Source organism: Aegilops tauschii, chromosome 6 (genome assembly GCF_002575655.3).
Source record: "Aegilops tauschii subsp. strangulata cultivar AL8/78 chromosome 6, Aet v6.0, whole genome shotgun sequence".
Taxonomy (NCBI): Eukaryota; Viridiplantae; Streptophyta; class Magnoliopsida; order Poales; family Poaceae; genus Aegilops; species Aegilops tauschii.
The window spans coordinates 321,882,759-321,888,758 of NC_053040.3; positions in this window are offsets into that span (position 1 = coordinate 321,882,759).

Below are 6,000 nucleotides of genomic sequence, written 5' to 3' on the forward strand. Positions count from 1 at the left end.
GGCCCCCAGGTCTTATTTTTCATATATTTGCTTTGCAATCTATTTTATTTGCACTTTTTATTCAGATCTATTAAACAAAAAAATACAAAAATACTTTGCTGCACTTTATTTTATTTGCGATCTATCTATCAATCTACTACAAATTTACCTCACGTCCGTTTGCCTAGCTTGAGGCATCGTACCCGAAAGGGATTGACAACCCCTTTAACACGTCGGGTTGCGAGGTGTTGTTATTTGTGTGCAGGGGTTGTTTATGTTGTGTTGCTTGGTTCTCCTACTGGTTCGATAACCTTGGTTTCATATATGAGGGAAATACCTACCACCGTTGTACTGCATCATCCCTTCCTCTTTGGGGAAATACCGACGTAGCTTCAAGCGACATCAGTTGCGCCTGGGGGTGCCCCGAGGGGGGCACAACCCACCAGGGCGCGCCAGGAGGCCCAGGCGCGCCCTGGAGGGTTGTGCCCACCTCGGGTGCCCCTCGGACCGCCTCTTTGCTGTATAAATACCCCAATATTACCAAAACCCTAGGGGAGTCGATGAAATATTCATCCAGCCGCCGCAGAGTCCAGAACCACCAGATCCAATCTAGACACGATCTCGAATGGGGTTCACCACCTCCATTGGTGCCTCTCCGATGATGCATGAGTAGTTCTTTGTAGACCTTCGGGTCCGTAATTAGTAGCTAGATGGCTTCATCTCTCTCTCTGTATTCTCAATACAATGGTCTCTTGGAGATCCATATGTTGTAACTCTTTTGCGATGTGTTTGTTGGGATCGATGAACTTTGAGTTTATGATCAGATCTATATTTTTATATCCATGAAAGTATTTGAGTTTCTTTGATCTCTTTTATGCATGATCTCTAATAGCCTCGTATTTCTTCTCCGATATTTGGGTTTTGTCTAGCCAACTTGATCTATTTATCTTGCAATGGGAAGAGGTGCTTTGTAGTGGGTTCGATCTTACGGTGCTTGATCCCAGTGACAGAAAGGGAACCGACACGTATGTATCGTTGCTACTAAGGATAAAACGATTTGGGTCTATCTCTACATAGATAGATCTTGTCTACATCATGTTATCGTTCTTATTGCATTACTCTGTTTTTCCATGAATTTAATACACTAGATGCATGCTGGATAGCGGTCGATGTGTGGAGTAATAGTAGTAGATGCAGGCAGGAGTCGGTCTACTAATCTTGGACGTGATGCCTATATAATGATCATTGCCTGGATATCGTCATGAGTATTTGAAGTTCTATTAATTGCCCAACAGTAATTTGTTCACCCACCATTTGCTATTTTTCTCGAGAGAAGCCACTAGTGAAACCTACGGCCCCCGGGTCTCTTTCTCATATATTTGCTTTTGCAATCTACTTTTTCCTTGCATTTATTTTCAGATCTATTAAACCAAAAATCCAAAAATACCTTGTTGCATTTTATTTCTATTTATTTTATTTGGCGTTCGATCTATCAATCTACTACAATTTAGCTCACGTCCGTTTGGCTATCTTAAGGCGCCGTACCCCGAAAGGGATTGACAATCCCTTTAACACGTGGGTTGCGAGGATTTGTTATTTATGTGCAGGGGCTGTTTACGTTGTGTTGCTTGGTTCTCCGACTGGTTCGATAACCTTGGTTTCATATCTGAGGGAAATACCTACCGCCGTTGTGCTGCATCATCCCTTCCTCTTTGGGGAAATACCGACGTAGCTTCAAGCGACATCGGGATGCCACTCGGGGCATCCCCGAGCTTAGTTGCTTGTTTCTCCTTGAATAGTACAGTGGGGTGCCATGGGCATCCCCAAGCTTAGTTGCTTGTTTCTCCTTGAATATTACAGTGGGGTGCCATGGGCATCCCCAAACTGAGGCTCTTCTTACTCCTTATTCCTTCACCCATCGTGATCTCACCCAAAACTTGAAAACTTCAATCACACAAAACTTACCAAAACCTTCATGAGATCCGTTAGTATAACAAAGCAAATCACCACTCTAAGTACTATTACAAACCCATTCATATTTTAATGTCACACTATATCTACTGTATTCCAACTTTGTTATGGTTCATACCCCCTGATACAACCCATAGATTCATCAAAATAAGCACATAACGCAAAGAAAACAAATCTGTCAAAAACAGAACATTTTGTAGTAATCTGAAAACTTCGTATACTTCTGTAACTCCGAAAATTCTGAAAAATTAGGAAAACATAGGCAATTTCTATATCAATCTTGTGTAAAATATTCAAAATTATATCACGCTTTTGTGATTTTAAACAATTCTGTTGCTCGCGCCCAAAATTACTGTTTTTCAACAAGATCGAATCAACTATCACCCAACATGATCCCAAAGGCTTTGCTTGGCCCAAACACTAATTAAAACATAAAAAATAAAATCATAACAGAGGCATAATTGTGCAAACACTCAAGCACAGAAAGAAAAAGGAAAAAATAAATTTTATTCACTGGGTTGCCTCCCAACAAGCGTTATCGTTTTACGCCCCTAGCTAAGCATAAATCATAGATCTAAGTCTTGTCATCTTTCTTCTTATTTTCCGTAGATGTGTTTTTATCAGGAGGTTTTGCAAAAATGACTTGAAACACATTATCCATAGAAATTTTAGCATTATCAAGTTGCCCATCTTCGTATCCCCCTTGATATCCAGCAACAATCCAAGAATATCATTGATTAACATCATTGAAAACTTGTTGGATTATATCAAAAGCGGGGATTTCCTTTTTAAGATTCTCATTGAAAATTTGATTATTACCAAGCAAATGTATCATCATGTAATCACTATTGTAAAGGGTCTCATCTATTACTGGTTTTTCCCGGCTCATACCATAAAAATCAAAGATTTCCCTAGCTTCTCATAATATGTAATCAAATTCATTCACAAGAACTTGGGTAGCTATCTTTTAGCTTTAGGATCTTTTATGGATGGTAGCTCATTAAACAATCTTTGCAAGGTAGGATGGGTACCGATAAATCTATTTTCAAGTTTCAGAACTAGTGCTGATATAGCTTCCGCATAAGATTTAGGTCTTTTAAGTATAGGAGCATCATCAAGAGTCAAATTCCCAACACAATTGAATTTTTTTGGATATGTTCTTTTCCCAAAGCGTTCCCTTGCCCCAAAACAGAAGTTTTGGCATCCAGATTGCCAGATCGTCCAATTTTAGGAGTCAGGCCATCATCTATTTCTGCCATACCAAAGTCACTCATGATGACAAGTTCAAGCAAAATAAGAGATCTGACGAGAAAAAGACGAACGAAAAAGAGGGCGAATAAAATGGCAATTTTTTGTGAAGTGGGGGTGACGAAAACGAGAGGCAAATGGCGAATAATGTAAATTGCAAGGAGATGAGATTTGTGATTAGGAACCTGATAGATGTTGATGATGTCTCCCCGGCAACGGTGCGAGAAGTTCCTTATGATGTCGCTTGAACTACGTCGGTATTTCCCCAAAGAGGAAGGGATGATGCAGCACAGCTAAGGTAGGTATTTCCCTCAGTTATGCAACCAGTATAAATCTAGTAGGAGAACCAAGCAACACTATGTAAACGGTACCTGCACACAAAGAACAAATACTTGCAACTCGGCGTGTAAGAGGGGATGTCAATCCCTCCACGGTAAAAAGATAGATAAGTTTGTGGTAGATTGGATAAATAGATCTCGCAATAAAAAATAAAAGATGCAAATAAAAAGTGCAGCAAGGTATTTTTGGGTTTTTGGAAATATAGATCTGAAAATAAAAGTAGCAAATAATATTTCGGAAGGCAAATATAAAGAAGAATAGACCCCAGGGCCGTAGATTTCACTAGTGGCTTCTCTCAAGAAAAATAGCATACGGTGGGTAAACAAATTACTATTGGGCAATTGATAGAACTTCAAATAAATATGACGATATCTAGGCAATGATCATTATATAGGCATCACGTCCAAGATTAGTAGACCGACTCCTGCCTGCATCTACTACTATTACTCCACACATCGACAGCTATCTAGCATGCATCTAGTGTATTAAGTTCATGGAGAAACGGAGAAATGCAATAAGAACGATGACATGATGTAGACAAGATCTATTCATGTAGGAATATGCCCCATCTTGTTATCCTTAATGGCAACGATCAATACGTGTCTTGCTGCCCCTTCTATCACTGGGAAAGAACACCGCACGACCGAAGCCATCACAAAGCACCTCTTCCCATGGCAAGAAAAATCGATCTAGTCGGCCTAACTAAACCAAAGATTCAAAGAAGAAATACGAGGCTATAAGTAATCCTGCATATAAGAGATCAAAAGAAGACTCAAGTAACTTTCATGGATAAAATAGATCTGATCATAAACTCAAAGTTCATCGGATCCCAACAAACACACCGGAAAAAAGAGTTACATCAAATAGATCTCCAAGAGACCATTGTATTGAGAATGAAAAGAGAGAGAGGAAGCCATCTAGCTACTAACTACGGACCCGTAGGTCTACGATGAACTACTCACGGACCATCGGAGAGGCACCAATGAGGATGATGAACCCCTCCGTGATGCTATCTAGATTAGATCTGGTGGTTCTAGAACTTGCGGCGGCTGGAATTGTGTTTCGTCGATTCCCCTAGGGTTTTTGGATTTTTGGGGTATTTATAGAGCAAAGAGGCGGTGCGGGAGGCGGCCGAGGTGGGCACAACCCACCAGGGTGCGCCTGGGCCCCCAGGCGCGCCCAGGTGGGTTGTGCTCCCCTCGGAGCCCCCCTTGGTACTTCTTTGGCCCAACAGGCATCTTCAGGTCCAGAAAAAATCTCCAAAAAGTTTCGCTCCGTTTGGACTCCGTTTGGTATTGATTTTCTGCGAAGTAAAAAACAAGCAAAAAACAGCAACTGGCACTGGGCACTAGTCAATAGGTTAGTACCAAAAAATGATATAAAGTTGCTATAAAATGATTGTAAAACATCCAAGAATGATAATATAACAGCATGGAACAAGCAAAAATTATAGATACGTTGGAGACGTATCAGCGCATGATCATGTTGGGGGCCCATATGCATGCGGTTGCGCCGCGCGCGTCACCATGATGCAGTTACGTGCGGCACGATGGAGTTACGGCTGCAAATTAGAACTACCATCCGGGCGTGCGGATATTCCAGGCCGTCCGGCTTCTCCATTAATTCCAGCAGCCATTATAACCTTAGTCTCTTCAACCTTTCGATCTTGCCCCACAACACAACAAGAACACCCACGAGGACACATACAGAGAGGATATCTAGCGGCGCTCCAATGCAGTTCGGCGAGCAGAAAGTGGAGACCCACGCAAGGGAGACGGATCTCTCAGTGGTGTACACCATCTACCCGGCTGTGGTGGACTACATCAACACCGTGGAGAAGTTGCTTGCTCGAGATAAGTACAAGGTGGACGGCATCGACCTTCAGTACACCAGCGGTTATCCCGGCAAAGATCAGAAGGTTGTCGTTGCCCAGTTGTGCCTGCACCATCATGTCCTCATCTACCACTACTGCATGGCCACAGAGCCTTGCGACTGTTTCGCCAGGTTTGTCAACAGCACCGACTACAAGTTCGCTACGGTGGAAACCTCCAATGATGTAAAAGCGCTCATGGTTACGGGCTTGGCCTACAAGAACCTTGTCGAAATCCATGAGCACTACAGGGTCTGGGGCAACACGAAGAAGGACTCCCTTGTTGAACTCGCCTCGGCCATCATCAGCCCCTACTACGAAAAGATGAAGCGGGATGCCAACAAAACAAGTCTCGTATCCTGGCACGGGGCCTGGATGTGGCAACTGGATGAACCTCACCTCAAGTTCGCAGCCAAGAGCATGTACACATGCTACGAGATGCACAGGCGGATCGTTGACATGAGGATGTGCCTCGTTCCCAAAATCAATGAGGCCGGATCGAGCCACAAGCAGAGTAGCAGCGGCAAGTGTCACAAGAAGTAGATGATAATCAGATGATCATTTATCCTACTTAATTATGCATGTAATATATA